Genomic DNA, 16,830 nt, shown 5'->3' on the forward strand with positions numbered 1-16,830 from the left:
TGACTGACACATCTGTGACACTGATCATGGGCCAATCGTCATTCTGGACCCTCTGATCACCAAAGTCTCCCTTGAGGCCCTGTTGGAGAACTTTGCCAATCACTTACATACTTCAAGATGCCTTGGGAAAGCTGTGGGACAAAACAAAAAACAAGCTGTTGAGAAGATAAAATAGAGATTTATCTTTTTATGCTCTGCCTGCTAATTGTGTAGTAGTTTGAGTATTCTTTGGCATTGCCTTTCTTTGGGATTGGAATGAAAACTGACCTTTTCCAGTCCCGTGGCCACTGCTGAGTTTTCCAAATTTGCTGGCATATTGAGTGCAGCACTTTCACAGCATCACCTTTTAGGATTTGAAATAGCTCAACTGGAATTCCATCACCTCCACTAGCTTTGTTCGTAGTGATACTTTCTAAGGCCCACTTGACTTCACATTCCAGGATGTCTGGCTCTAGATGAGTGATCACACCATCATGATTATCTGGGTCGTGAAGATCTTTTTTGTATAGTTCTTCTGTGTATTCTTGCCACCTCTTCTTAATATCTTCTGCTTCTGTTAGGTCCATTCCATTTCTGTCCTTTATCGAGCCCATCTTTGCATGAAATGTTCCCTTGGTATCTCTAATTTTCTTGAAGAGATCTCTAGTTTTTCCCATTCTATTGTTTTCCTCTATTTCTTTGCATTGATTGCTGAGGAAGGCTTTCTTATCTCTCCTTGCTATTCTTTGCAACTTGCATTCAAATGGGTATATCTTTCCTTTTCTCCTTTGCATTTCACTTTGCTTTTTTTCACAGCTATTTCTAAGGCCTCCTCAGCCATTTTGCTTTTTTGCATTTCTTTTTCTTGGGGATGGTCTTGATCCTGTCTCCTGTACAGTGTCATGAACCTCCATCCATAGTTCATCAGGCACTCTGTCTATCAGATGTAGTTCCTTAAATCTATTTCTCACTTCCACTATATAATCATAAGGGATTTGATTTGGGTCATACCTGAATGGTCTAGTGGTTTTCCCCAAGTGTTATTAGGCAAGACACTTTCCTGTTTATGCCACAGTTTCCTATTCTGTTGAATGAGGCAGTTATATTAGTTTTACCTCTAAGGATCTAAAAGTGTCAACTTTATACTTTTCTAAGCTCCGTAGAGACAGTTTCTATAGCTCATTAATTTGGATCTTCCTATAACTCTAGCACAGTACTCAGTTAATACTTCTTCATGGCATTTACATGGTTTCTTTCTTGTTTTCTTTTGTAGTTCCTGGTTGTTTCCTTCATGTTTGCCAAATCGTTATCTTTCCCTGAAGCAGTGCAAAGAGCAAGAAATGTGAAAACACCAAGGAAGATCAACATGCCTGGCATGCTAGCATTTTAGAATAGCAGAATGAAGTAAGTTGTTGTTGGTATAATCCTATGAGCATTACTTTAGAGCTAATGTCTGTTTGATGGAGGTTTGTGTGGGATGACGTATAGTGATCTATGGTGGAAGAGGTGCTGAATGTGAGATGGGAGGATGATCAGTAACCTATATTAACAGTTGGTTTCACTAAAGCAACTCAAAAGATAACATAGTCTGTGTACCATTTGTGTTATAGGGTAATTTAGTTTCACCATGTCTTTTCTACATAGATCATTTGCCACCCTTAGAGGCCTAGACATATAGAAACTTAAGCCAAAAATGTTTTTGTTTTTTGCTGAAAGTCTGGCCTCTCTCACTCTTGTGAGTGAATCTGCAGTTCGGATATAATATTAAGGAAAACCTAGTCCCTGGAGCAGCCATTATAATTGTCAAAAGTATGAAAATCAAGTCAATTTTATAAAGGAATGGGGAAAAATGAAGATATAACATGAGAAGACTAACTAGGTGCTCTCTAAAGGCCCTTTACTATGTATAATATTCACTTATGTGTGGCACCTTATTTGGCTCTCCTGGAAGTCTTGGGAAAGTTGTAGCAGAATGTTGAGGCACATATTCTATGTTTACTGTGAGATAATATGAGATGGGAGGTGAGATGAGATGTGAGATTAATGTAAACTGCCACTCATTACGTGAACAACCTTTTGGCAATTTAGAGTCTGATTAGACTTGTCTGTTTGTGAAGCTTAAATGAAATCATGTATGTAAAGTGCTTAGTACACTGCCTAGTACATGATAGGTAAAAGATAACCTAAGAAGTTTCATAAGTTCAGTTGACACAATACAAGTGACCACTGATAACATCTAGTAGCACAGAGTTGGTGTGGTTTGATTCTATGTAAAAAATTCCCAAATTAAAAGTTTGTAAGTAGAAGAGTATCTGTGTTGGTGGTAATTGTTGTTATTATAATTATTGTTGTTAGTAATATAAATAGTATTGACACTAATAACAGATTATTGCAATTATTAATGTACTTTTTTGTTTTCTTCTCTTTGTGATGTTTCTTGTGCCTATCATGCTCTTCACTGTATTTTGTCTCTTCTATTTCTTACCCTCTTCCACCAGTGTCTGTCTTTGCTTATCTTTTAAACTCATAAGTGTGTATTTGTTTGCTTGTCTATTTCTTCTCTGAATGTCTTTGGTCTTTCTTGTCTAAAGTATGTCTTACCCATTTCCATGATTCTCTTGCTAGTTTCTTCTCTGTATATCTTTGTCTCATTTACTTTTCTGTACCCAGGAGTGGTCTGTGTCTTGTCTTGAATGTCTCTCTCTAGTTTTCTTCATTTTGTTGTGATTCTACTTGCTCTGCTAGATCTAGCTCTTCTTTCACTGTTCTCTTTGAGCCTCTTGAGTTATGTGTGCCTTGTGCTCATTTCTTGCTATGCCTGCCTCTCTTCTTTTTTCTCTTTGTGAACTCTGTCACCCATTCCCCTTGTTGGTTTGACATTTCACCTTTTCTGATACTGGCTACCCTTCTGCTGTTTCCACTCTTTATCTTGCATATTTCTCTTTTCTACATATTCTTTGTGCCTTTCTTGGGCCATTTTCTCTTTTTTCCCCCATGCTTTCTGTGCCCCAGTGTCTCTTTGTTCTTTGTGGTTTTCAGTTTCAGCATTCATCTCTGTTCTCTTGGTTCTTCTCTCCTTTTGCCTTTCTGTTCACTTTTGAGTATTTCTTGAGTCTATGTCTCCCCCTCTTTGATTCCATGCGATTCTCTCTCCTTGCATATTTTTTTGTGCGTGTGTGCTCTTTTGTGTGTTTGTAAAGGCACCTCCTAACTGCTTCCAGTAGGTGCAGAGTGTCAGCTATCAAAATAAGCATTGCAGAGCTGTTCCTTATGCCAGGCCGCCCTGTGAGATGAACCAAAACCAACAGAAGGTCCAAGGGTCTAGACTGGAGTTGGATAGAAGACTCAAGTCTCCATGAGACAGAAGGCCAAAGACCCAGGATGGGATTAAAAAACCTGTCTTGAAGACCTGTGACCCAAAAGATGGAAGTGCCCTAGCACACATAAAGACCCAGGACTCAAACCTATCTATATAAGACAGAAGGCCCAAGAGAGACAGATATTTCAAGACTAAATTAGATGGAAACTGGAGGTTCATGACAGAGATACCAGGAAAGAAAGAAGCCCCAGGACCAAAGGAAATTCCAAGATGAGACTCTTAAACCCCAGCTCTTTTCTACTGCTCATTTGCCTACTCTTGGACATTTTGAGTTCTCCCTTCCTTCTTCTCATGTCTCCATTTATATCTACTTCTTTTGAGATGTCCTTTTTGATGTTGCTGTTACCTTAAAAAAAAAAACATATCTTTAGATCAGTAATATTATGCTTTGGCCTGTTTTTATTACAGTTTTGAGCCATTTATTAAGTTTTTGAAGTTTTAAACTTCCATTTCTCTTCACCTCCTCTCCACTTGAGAGGGACACATAGCTGACATTATATTTCAGTCCCCTCTTTCCTCAGAAGCTCTAGGCTGATGAGAGAAGAAAAGTATCAGGTTCAGTTATTGAGGGGAAACAAAGTGTCAAGCTAAGTAGAGAAAATGTGAAGAGATGCTCCACAGGCCAATGAGAAGAATTAGACAAGAAATACACAGATGTGCCAGTTTGCTGAGAAGTGTGAGCCAGCAACATGTTACTTATTTGAGCTTGGGTGAGCAGGACACCTGAGGTTTGGGATTCTTACTGATGGTTATGAAGGAGGATTGGGCCTAACACATAGTGAGGCCCCAAGGAAGGAGCGTGAACTCCCTGCTCATAGTAGTGGCCTAATAATGTGGTAAGCTGCATAAGTTTTATCCCTCGGTTTAATACCTACCTCTAGGCTTAAAGGTGAGAAAATTTGGGAATATTTAGCAGGTTTAATCCTTTCATTGATTTCTTTCCTTTTACCATAAGGAAAGTTAATTTTAGTGATAATATATATGAAAGCACTGTAAAACACAAAAAAAGCAAGACATTCTCATTAATATATTGGCACTCATGCACAGCTAACAATTGAAAGAAAATGCATTGTCAGTTGTGAAGCATTATGTAAATCAAGGGTTATCACACCCTTTTTGTAAAGGGTCAGATGGCAATTATTTTATACTTTGCAGGCCATATGGTCTCTGCTTTTTTTTTTGTTTAAAGTGAATATGGTCTGTGGGCCACAGTTTATCACCCCTGATGTAATTGCCAGGGACTGTGTGCTGAATGATATTAATTTCTTTCTTTTTGTATGCATTAAGGATGCAATGATTACTTATGGTCATATCCAGGTGATATGAAGAAAAATATATGAATGTGAGTTATAAACTACTATGCACTTTAAAAGCTTGTCACAATTTTCATAGTTGATGAGTGAACATTGATTACATGTTATATACATTTCTAGACACTGTATATACAAAGAACAAAAGTGTGAATAAAGTACTTTCTCAAAAGTATGAAATACTGTACAGATATTAGGAATTAAGTCTATGATAAATGAGTAATTCATGTATTTGTGGCCATTGTGTTTCTGTGGCTCTGGTGATTTTGAGTAAAGATGTAGTATTCCAAGTCACAGAAAAGAAAACATTGTTCAGTTGCTAAGTCGTGTCTGACGCTTTGTGACCCCATGAATTGCAGCATGCCAGGCTTCCAAACCCTTAAACTATAAAGTATACTGCAAACACAAGGGATTTAAGCTATTGTGATTACTTATAATGTGCCAGATAACATCCTGGGCACTACAGATGTCAAAGGAAAAAAAATGTTCTTATTATAGAATAATTAAAAATTTTAGATAGGCAGTACATTTTAAAGTGCTTTGTACTAAAGCACTGTATAAATACCAATGGGCTATAGGTTTATGAATGAATGAATAAGTATTAATTTCCTTATATATGCCAACTATTGTTTCAGGTACTGTGAAATCCAAGACAATGCTCCCAAGTAATAAGAGGGATGTTTATGTCCTCTACTACTTAGACATAAGGAATTAGATATTACTTATTTTAATCAATAAGGACTTTACTGGTGATGTTGAACTAAATTATTACCAGTATATTTTCCAAGGTAACAGGAAAATGTAATGGATAAGATTGAGCTTTCTAACTATAAAATGCTACATAAATATAAAACATTAGGTGTTTTCTTTGTGAACAAAACTTACGTTGAGACAGACATTTGTTTGTGTGTGTTAGTCGTTCAATCATGTCTGACTCTTGCGACCCCATGGACTGTAACCCACCAGACTCCTCTCTCTGTGGATTTCTCCACACAAGAATACTGAAGTGGGTTATCATTCCCTTCTCCAGGGGATATTCTTGACCCAGAAACTGAACTCAGGTCTTCTGCACTGCAGGCAGATTCTTTACCATCTGAGCCATAGATGCTCATTGTGTGCTTGACCCACTATGAGAAAGGTAGTATAAAACTCTCAACAAACTGAGAGTTTAAATACTTGGTAAATGAATGGGTCATCAATATTAGTTGCCTACTATGTGAACTCACTGTTATAGGCACTAAAGAGACACACAAATTTATTATTTTATTGTGCCTACAGCTGAGAATAGGCAATACACATGTTAATATTTTGTGAACTCTAAAAGCACCATATAAGTGTAACTATTGATTTCCTCAGTTGGTATGCCTAATACTAGGCTTGCAAAATTGTATCATGGTTATTATACTATGTAAAAAGTCAAAAAATTTGAGCAAGGATTGTTAATTATTGAACACTTCAAATATGATATATAAAGGACTAAATGTCTGATGAATGCAAGACTGGATGATAATTATGTGCCAGTCTCCTTAATAAGCATGAGATATAAAGATAATCCATCTTTACTGTGTTCTGGGCAGCAGAATGTAATGCATAAAATCAATTTGTAGGTCTTAAACTGGCATACATATATAAGCCATATCTGCTGAATGAACATTGATTACTTACTCTCTCTTATTCCAAGAGATAGCAATTAGAGATGCAAAAATTCATTGTCATTATTGTTGAACCTGCAACAGAGATCTGTGTAAATTTTACAAAGCTTACTGTTCTATACAGATCTAAAGAATTAACTGTTGGCTTAATGAATGGTTACTGATTACTTTCTATCTATAAAGCTCAGAACCGTGTATGCTCTAGGATATAAAAATGACTCTCCTTATCAGATGGTGTAAATAACATGTGTGGGAATCCAGACTAAAAGTTGCTTAACCATTGCTCAGCTTATTTGATGATAAAAACATGGGCAGAATGGAATTGTGCAAGGCAGTATGCTGAATGCTGAGCTAGGTGGAAAGATAAAATCCAGACCAGAAGGCCACTTGCTCCCTGGCTTGACTGAAGGAATGGAATTTTTCTGTTTCTTTGTTTAAAGACCAAGATGTTGTCATTCTCCATTGGTCTTTTAAATGCTGAAGATGGAGGTGAATTCGATCCACTCTGGCCTGGCATAGAGACACTGAAAGAGTAAAAAATGGTTCAGGTTGGCTTTTAGATTAATTTGATGAACAGTGTCTTTTATGTAAAATACATCATTCTAGGTCCGGAGCGTAAGAGTTGTGAAATGGGCCTAGTCTAAAGGGCTTTAGATAGATCAAAGATCATAACTGAAGATCCAAAAACATATTTGAGTTTTGAGTAAATATTTGAGTTCCCATTTCCTAGATCCTATTCCTGTTCCTTGTATTCTTGTTCCTATTTTCTTGGTTAAGTCTGGTCCAGAAAACCTATTGACTTTCCTTGGAAACTTAAAAAATAGAAAAAAAATATTGTTCTTTCAATGTAAAATGAAGAGATATTTCTTGGCTCTAGAAAGTATCAATGTCATGTGCTCACTGACCTAGATTGAAGCCAGAAGATTAATAAAAGGCCTCAGAGTTTGTCCTTTAATTCATTAATATTCTGTTTTTATTATAGTTAAATGGGTAAGATGACAATTAAGATTATTATGGCGTAGAGTCAGGAAGACAATAAAAAAGATCCTTCCTAGATTTTCCATATTTTGTAAATCATTCACTTGAATGAAGTACTGTTCTTAAGTGCTGAGGAGAATGAAGAGATTTAAAAGACCTAGACCAAAATATACTTTAATTTCACTAGTTCATGGAGGACACACAAGAACAAATTTAATAGGAGATTGCAATTCTTTCATTAGTTGGAAAAACTAAAGTAGCTATGATGTTAAGATACTGAGATGGAATGGTTAAACAGATCACCTTCTCTTTGGCATGTTTTGTAGAGAAGGAATAAAAAAGCTTTTCAGTTATTCATACAAGCATTGAAGAAGGTGATGCTAAATGAAATAGATCTGGTAAAAAGGTAATTGTCTTGGAGATGCAGTTAAAAAACATGAAATGAAGTGAAACTTCATTGAATGAGTGTCTATTTCAAGGCATTGTGCTAATTCCTAGACAGAAAACAAAATAGATCTTGACTGAAAGACACTTACTTGACTTGGAAACTGGTATATAAGAGAAAAGGTTATTGTTAATTAATTTTTAAAATTTATTCATTCATTCTACAAGTATGTTTGAGTGCCTATTGTATATAAGCTCCTTAGCTGGGTTCTAGCTAGGTTCTCTAGCTAGCCCCCAGAGAGAGACATGAGAAAATGAATGCCTTCCCAGAGAACTTAAAATTTGCCTTTTGGCCTGTTTTCTGATCAGGGCTAAATGGCTTACTTCCTCAATAATATTGTGTGGTTTATTCCTACTCCATCTTAAGCCACTCTGGCCACTACAATAAGCAGGGGTTTTTACTGAACTTGCTCCTTAAGTTGCAGGATCCTTCCTTATAATAAAATACTTCAGTTTTCCTAACCCAGCCCTCATGAAAACTGGTTGTGACCATAGTGAGCCGAAAGAGGGATGAGAAGCAACTGATTCCCAAACTTCAGTCTCGTTGGTACCAACATTGAAGAACCACTCATACTCAAATCACAATTGGTTTTGAAACACACTTACAGTTTTGTCTATGACAAATATACACTGCATAAGTCTTTTTTAAAAACAATCGTCCAATATTACTTAGCAAGTTTGGAGATGGAGACATGATTTGTGTTTTGCAACAACAGCTTCTCAACTAACAACTTAGAAATCTTTTCCTTTTCCCCATCAAAACCTGCTTAAGATAAGCCTTGAAAATAGCCTAACAATTTTACCATGCTTAAGTCTTAAGAATAATAGAAATTGAAAGTATTTGGCAAATGTTGGAGGGAAAAAAAATCTACATATAGGCCCAAATGGGCTTTGGCCTTTTCTATTTTTAAATCACTCACAGAGGGTGGGATAGGAGGAAGAGTGAAAGAAAAGGTCAAGCCTGATTCTAAAAAGGGTTGGTCTTAAAAGCATTGCTACCTCCAGATCTAACTTGGGGATTGCTGTTCTTGGTGTAATTCAATTTTAATAACTGGTCACTGTTAAGATGAGGACAAAGTCCTTTGTCCCTACTCATTTCTAAAAGTTTGCCTTAATGGCTATCAGTTAAGCCTGGGGTTATATAATTATGGAATTTATTAAATCTATGTGACCTCTCCATCATAAGGTAGTCTTAAAGCTAAAGTCAGTCCACTACATAGAAAGAGGACTTTATCATTCACTATAATTCATACATACTTTCAAAGCATCTAAACTTTAAAGTTTACATGGCAAGACAGCAATACAATCTGTAAATATAGAAGGAAATAGAAGAATGGCAGGAGATAGTTGATGGAGGGAGCGAATTTGAAGGTCATTTGGGGTAATGTTTGTAGTTTTTGCTTTGTACATTTTTTCTTAGGTGTAAGGTGTATCTGATATTAATAATGTTTGTTGTTTAATATGTACTATTACCTGGACTCAGTAACTCCCCTTTCTCCAGGTAGGGATGAGAGATGCATTATTGGAAAGGAGAAAGTAACAGTCTTCATTTCACAGTTTCTGGCATCCCAAGGCTGCCACTACTGATAAACAAGAATAATAGAACATTCTGTCATCTGATTTTTGTGGCATAAATGAAATTGTGAACAAATTTTCTTTTCTTAAGAAAAACGGCTTTACATCTACCCTTTTACCTTAAAAGGATCTATGCCAAAATGCTCTGATGAATGGAAGACACACTTGGACTTGTGAACTGATGTGAAACACATATCTGAGCCTTGGTTGTTTTGAAGATTGAAAAGTCTTGTTCAGTTTGGATAACCACCAAAAAACCAACCTAAAGTTGTCTATATGTCACAACTGAGACAAATTGGGGAGTTTGTTGTTTAATGTCAAATAAAAATGTACTGTTTTGAAAGCTTTGTTTTTGATGCTAAAACAAGTTCTACCTCACTGTCCTTTCCTAACCACACTAGTTACCTCAGTTTTTAAAAAAGGTTATCTTAACCACCCAGCTTGGGTAAGTGATTTGAGGTCTCATTTTTTCCTCCTAGCTTCAGTTGCTTTGCTTAGAAATGCTGAGCAGCACATACCCAATTTTAAAGATGTGTGAAGCAAAAAAATTATTAAAGAACAAGGGTGGGATAGGAATAGGGCATAGAAAATTTAAGGCTGTGGAAAGTAGGATGTATCCAGGAAGGTAATCACTGTAATGAAAGTAACAGGTCCAATCCTTGAGTAGCTGAAGGGATCTTTGATGTTCTTAAAATTAAATACCCATATGTTAGATTGGTGACTTCATAGGCAGATGACCCCATGCAGTGTTTATAGGCAAGAGTTTCTACTCCTTTGTTGGCATCTTACGCCATTCTTAATTTGGCTAGAGACAGTGCTCAGCTCCCTCTTACAAATGTCAATCACCACAATTTTTCCCCCATCAAAGGTTTTTTTTTTTTTTTTTTTCCAGATATATATATTTTTAACATGTCCATCTTTGGAATAAGACTTGCTGGAATAATGGCCAATTTAGAGGAAATAAACCTGTAATGGAAGTCACAGAAGAGGCTGCAGGATTTAGGATAGTATGGCACAGAAGGAATTTGTTATCAGGCAGGGGCTCTCATATCCTAGAGTTACAAAACAAATTTAATCCGGTGGGGAGGACAGTCTGCACGTTACCTGATGGGCTGATCGATCAGATACCAATGCCCTTTAGTTGCTTCTATGATCCTTGCCTTGTCAAGTGCTATTTCTTAATGTCTCTGAAACATCACATTCTCACTTTTATTAAATTAGTCTGTGATGTGATTTCCAAGATACTGCTACTACTACTGCTAAGTCACTTCAGTCGTGTCCGACTCTGCGACCCCATAGACAGCAGCCCACCAGGCTCCCCCATCCCTGGGATTCTCCAGGCAAGAACACTGGAGTGGGTTGCCATTTCCTTCTCCAATGCAGGAAAGTGAAAAGTGAAAGTGAAGTCGCTCAGTCGTGTCTGACTCAGCGACCCCATGGACTGCAGCCCACCAGGCTCCTCTGCCCATAAGATTTTCCAGGCAAGAGTACTAGAGTGGGGTGCCATTGCCTTCTCAAGCCTGTATCTCCCTTTACTGGTAGCTGATGTCTGATGTTCCATTATCTGGAGTTGAGTTTCTGATTCTTTAATATATGATAAAGCAAGGACCGTTTTTCTTTTTTTATCTACACAGAAACAACGGTGCCTTGCCCATATGAGATACTCAACAAATACTTGTTGAATTATACTTAAACTTTAGGACCCTCTAGGAGAGTAAACATGACATTCTATACCTAATGCAAGTACAACTAATAACATCTCTCCTAATCCATAGCAGATGGTATTAAAAGAATCCTAATATTCCTTCTATGCCTAGTCCCAGGAGACTGCTGGTTGCCCATCAAAATATATTCTCCCCTTGTTTAACGTGGCTGCTGAGCTAAACTACATTTGTCCCCTTCCTTTGTAGTTATGTGTTGCCAGATGATTATAACCAATGAAAAGTGAATGAAAATGATGGGTGCCATTCATGGGCCTGGTTTAAGGTATGTTCCCCTCTACCTTCTCACCACCTACAAACCAGACAATGGCTGTCCACCTTCCACCTTTGAGATGACAAATCATTCCTTATGAGATGGAAGTACAGTGACTTGAGAAAAAAGGAAGTTGCCCTTCTGCTCTGAACTTTTTAAATTGAGATGGTCATGTCTCAATGACAGGAAATAATATTTATTTAAACATTGAATTGTTGATTTTCATTCTTACAGTAGTCTATTCTTTTCTCCATAACTCAAAGCAACTGGATGCAGCACCACAATCCTTTACACAGCATTTCGTATAATTGCTACTAGTAATAAACTTTCAGTTATGACCTCAAAAAAGTTTCTCTTTTTTTCCACACCCTACTGTCTTTAAGATATGTAAGATTTTAGTTGTGCTGTTGAGGCCTACTGCTAAGTTTTCCACTTTGTTTCCCAACAAAATTAGTAATGTCAGAACTCAGCTGTGGTAACTTTTACAGGTTATAGATCTACCATCAAGTTGTTGTCCAGGATATGCAAAGGGGAAGCAAATGGTTTTAAGTTCATCAAGCCATAGACTTGGTACTGCTTAACATAATTAAGCCTTCCAAATGTCTTCAGTAAGTCCATAATTAAAACAGATGGATCATCACCTTCAAATAAACAAAGCCAAAAGGGAAAAGGAGGCTGAGTAGTACATTTAAGAAATGTTTATTTAATCCTTACTAAATGTTAGTGTTAGGCACAGGTGAATAAAACTTTAATAGACATTGTCCCTGACCAAAGGTAACTTAAATTCTATTAGAGGAGACCAGACGAGAGCCAAGGAAATCTAAACATAGTTATACATTGTGATAAGAGCATTAATAAGAAATAGGATGCAGTGATAAGTGAGAGGGGCATATTTACTTTAGAAAGAGTGGTTAAGAGAAGGAATATATGAAAAGATCATACTTAAACCTCAGGATAAAGAAGTCAATCCAAAGGGAATGGATTGTACTTGCCATGTAAGGTAAGTAAACTACAGTCAGCAAACTACAGGTCATGGGTTAAATCTGATCTGTTATATATATATATATATACACACACAGTGGCCTGAATCCTAAGAGTGGTTTGTATATCTCTAGATAGTTAGAAGGAAAAAAATGAATATTTCGATATATATGAAGTTCAAATATTGGTATCCGTATATAAAATAATTTTTGGATACAGCCAAAGTAATTAGTGTTGTCTATAGTTTCTTGATGTTAGAATAGCATAGTTGAATACTTGTAACTGAAACCATATGCTGCTGCTGCTAAGTGGCTTCAGTCGTGTCCGACTCTATGCGACCCCATAGACAGCAGCCCACCAGGCTCCCCCGGCCCTGGGATTCTCCAGGCAAGAACACGAGTGGGTTGCCATTTCCTTCTCCAATGCATGAAAGTGAAAAGTGAAAGTGAAGTCACTCAGTCGTGTCTGACTCTTAGCGACACCATGGACTGCAGCCTACCAGGCACCTCCATCCATGGGATTTTTCAGGCAAGAGTACTGGAGTGGGGTGCCATTGCCTTCTCCGAAACCATATGACACAAGTTTAAAATAATTCCTATCTGGCTTTTTACAAAGAATGCTTGCCAACCCCTGGGCTAGACTATAGAAAGTAAGGAGGATAATGGTATGAGATACAGTTGGGAAGGTAAGAAAGAAAAATATCATGCAAGACCTTATATGAAAGAGAGAGACAGAGGAGATGAGTAGATTAGTTTGAAATGTATTAATTAAAAAAACTTGCTGTACAATGTGAAACCATTGAAAGTTAGGAAGCAAAGTAGTATCTACATTTTAGGAAGATTATTATGACATTTGATTTTCAATCATAATGTAGAAGATAGTAAAAAGCCATCAGGCCCACTGTAACAACTATAGAAAACCTAAGCAAATAAAACACAGACATCGGGAATTTCTAGATTCCATGTAAAGACATAGCAGGCTGGAAAAGACATTACTCCCACAATAACAATAAAAAAGCCAGATAAACTATAAAATCATAACTTGAATCCATTAGACAGCTGAGATTACAGGGCAAACAATTAGCCTGAATTTTTAGGAAAGATGTGTGCATTCAGGAGAAAACATGAGCTCTGGCTAACCTCTGCCAATGGAAAGAAAATGAGACATCCCTATAAGCAGGTTATAGGAATTTGACTAAAAGTTTCAACGAATTTCTAAAGGTCAAATGTGGGTTAGTATGAAACTATAGACCCCCTGGGAGCCACAAACAGAAGGTAAATTCATAACCTTGCAGGTTCTTTCCTGTAGACTTCTTTGAGAGCTTATGAGAATAATTAGGGAATGGACAAGAGAGTGAAAATAACCACCCTTGGGAAAAGATTGGAAGAGAGTAGCAGACATGTTTATGTGAAAGGTATGAAGCCCTACCAAAACCATTCCCAATAAGAAAGAAAAGTCTTTGTGACTTTAAGAAAGGAGAGTAAACTATTGCCCTTAGGTGATCCAAAACAACTGCAGAAAGACAAGTCTTCTACTCCTGAAGAAGGCCAAGAAATGCTCCTAAGACCAAAGCACTAGAGATTTTCCCTACCACTGGAGATTACCATGAAGGTACTACCTTTTAAAAAAGGGAAATAGTATCTGTTAATGTTAAAGCTATGGTTGAATGAGAAAAATGGAAACTCTCTCACTCCCTACCCTCAATCAGATAGGAAACACTGAACAGCAAGAAACTGCAATCTACAATGGTGGAAGGGCAAGAGATCTCACACATGGAAAGGAACACTTAGGGAAGGCCTTAAAGCCTTCTCTTAAAGCATTCAAGCTTTAAAGGAGTAAGAGCACTGAGAAAAATCTGGTAAACCACCACCCTAGAAACAATGTGATGCTAGAAAAATTCACAACTGATGGTGAACTGAAGGTGATTAAAACAATAACAAAACCAACTCAACTCCCAATTAAATTGAGTCAACATGTACTAAAGTCCTAACAGAAGGGTCATGCCTTTTTCTAGATAACCTTTACTTCTATCTCTATTGTTCTATATACTATATACAGCATTCAATTTAAATTGCAACATGTAGGGAAAAAAAGCAAGAGAAACGACTCAAGAGAGAAGTCTCTCAACAGAACCTGAGTCAGAGACTGCCCAGAACCTAAAAAGTACTAAAATTAATATGTTAAAGGGTCTGATGGAAAAGGAAGTTGGCATGAACAAAAGGAGAATTTTAGGAGACAGTTGAAAATCATCAGAAAGTTTCTAATAATGCTAGAAACAAAGATGGGAACAGAGATGAAAAATGCCGTTTTAAAATATAATTTTATTTATTTATTTATCTTTGACTGTGTTGGGTCTTCGTTGCTGTGTGGGTTTTTCTCTAGTTGTGATGAGCGGGAGCTACTCTCTAGTTGCAGTGCACAGGCTTCTCATTTGTGATGACTTCTCTTATTGCAGAGCACAGGCTCTAGGGCACATGCGCTTCAGTAATTTTGGTACATAGGCTCAGTAGTTGCGACTCCTAGGCTGTAGACCACAGGCTCAGTAGTTATGGCTCAGAAGCTTAGTTTCTCTGCAGCATGTGGGATCTCCCTGGAGCAGGTATCTAACCTGTGTCTCCTGCATTGGCATGTGGGTTCTTTACCACTGAGCCACCAGGGAAGCCCTGAAGAATGCCTTTTTATGAGCTCATAAATATACTAGACAAAGGCAAAAAGAAAAAAAAAATCAGTGAACTTTAATATAGGTAAGCAGAAAATTACAAAAACTGAAACAGAAAAAGAAAATGCAACAGTAACAACAACAAAATCCCCAGAAACATGCACCTAAGAATTGTGAAACAAAGTAAAACAGTGTAACATATGGTCAAATTCTTTTCTCTAAAGAATGAAATACACTAACCCACTGAACCAAAAAATAAAAACAAAAACCAAACAAAATAACCCCCTAATACCCCAAGCAGGATTAAAAAAAAAAAATCTAGACATATTATATTCAAATTGCTGAAAGTCAAAGGTTAAGAATATTTGAAGGTATTCAGGAAGAAAGTGCAATTGTATACAGAAGAACAAGAGAATTATAGCAGACATATCAGACATCTTTCAAGCCAGGAAACAGTGGAGAAGAATTTTTAAAGCACCAAAAGAAAAAAAAGTGTCAGACCAAATTTTTCCACACAATGGAACTATCTTTCAAAAGTGATAAAGAAATCTAAAAAATAGTTTGAGAAAATCCATTACTACAAAAACTACACACAAGAAACATTAAATGAATTTTTTTTCATGAAAAAGGGCTAAGATACCAAACAGAGCCCTGAATCTATTAATATATAGAGAAAAGAAGATCTCCACAAATGGATAGAGTGTAGGCAAGTTTAAAAAGTATTTTTACTCATTTTATCACTCTTCCAGAAAATTGACAGCAATGATATCATTTCAGAACAGTCTTCATGAACATTTTACTAGCCATCCTAATGAGGGCAGTAAGGTGAGAAAAACAAAAAGAGTACATAGTAAAGGGAAAAAATGAAAATGATTTCTATGTTCATATGACATGAATCTTAATGTGGAAATTCCCATAGAGATTACACAGATCTATTAGCTCTAATAAGAAAATGTGTTAAGATAATAGGATATAAGATTCACATATAAAAATCAAGTTTATGTAATAAACAAACTGAAATGGAATAGAACCTTAAAATGTAGCTATTTTGATATAAGTCTAGGAAAATGTGAAAGATCTGTATCTTGAAAACTAAAAAAGTACTGATTAAAGGAAACAAAATAAATGGAGAGGAATACAGTCATAAGGAATTGGAAAAGTCAATACTGTTGAATGATGTCACATTTTTCAAAATTCAATGGAATCATGTATTATTCACTCTTGTGTAAATCTTCTTTGGTTCAGCATAAATTCTGTGAATTTTACTGACATATAGTTACATACACTCAATTGTACCATTTAAAAGTTTACAACTTGGGGAATATGGACATATATGCACACAAAAATTAATCCATAGTCAGAAGAAAAATCAGACCAGTGGTTACTCTATCAGGGTAGTTGTGGAAATTTTAAGGGTCATGAGCAAACTTGCAAGGGTGACAGTTATGCTCTCTATCTTGATAAGGGTTCATGTTGCATCAGTATATTCATTTGTCCAAAACTTACTGAACAGTATCATTTTGTTTTTCCTTGTTTAAACAATGACTGCAAAAGAGAACTAAAAAGACTGAATTGTAGATAATAATATTAAATTAAAATACAAGGCAGAGGAACCAGAGATCAAATTGCCAACATCTGTTAGATCGTGGAAAAAACAAGAGAATTCCAGAAGAGCATGTACTTCTGCTTCATTGACTACACTAAAGCTGTGTGGACCACAACAAACTGGAAAATTCTTAAAAAGATGGGAGTATCAGATCACCTTACCTGCCTCCTGAGAAACCTGTGTCAGGTTAAGAAGCAACAGTTAGAACTGGACATAGAACAATGGACTGCATCAAAATTGGGAAAGGAGTATGTTAAGGCTGTGTATTGTCACCCTGCTTATTTAACTTATAT

At 36.6% G+C, this 16,830-nt stretch overlaps 1 long non-coding RNA gene across 4 annotated transcripts in view; it reads left to right on the forward strand.

Moving 5' to 3' along the window:
• The window catches only part of LOC120881965, a 35,776-nt gene extending 26,116 nt beyond the window's left edge, over positions 1 to 9,660 (forward strand). For all 4 annotated transcript variants that reach the window (XR_005725395.1, XR_005725396.1, XR_005725394.1 and 1 more), the window contains exons 5-6: positions 1,253 to 1,383; positions 2,511 to 9,660. This is a non-coding gene — a long non-coding RNA (uncharacterized LOC120881965). The remainder of the gene's footprint in view (positions 1 to 1,252; positions 1,384 to 2,510) is intronic.
• Positions 9,661 to 16,830: the final 7,170 nt, after the last annotated feature.

Source organism: Oryx dammah, unplaced genomic scaffold, assembly GCF_014754425.2.
Source record: "Oryx dammah isolate SB20612 unplaced genomic scaffold, SCBI_Odam_1.1 HiC_scaffold_23, whole genome shotgun sequence".
NCBI lineage: Eukaryota > Metazoa > Chordata > Mammalia > Artiodactyla > Bovidae > Oryx > Oryx dammah.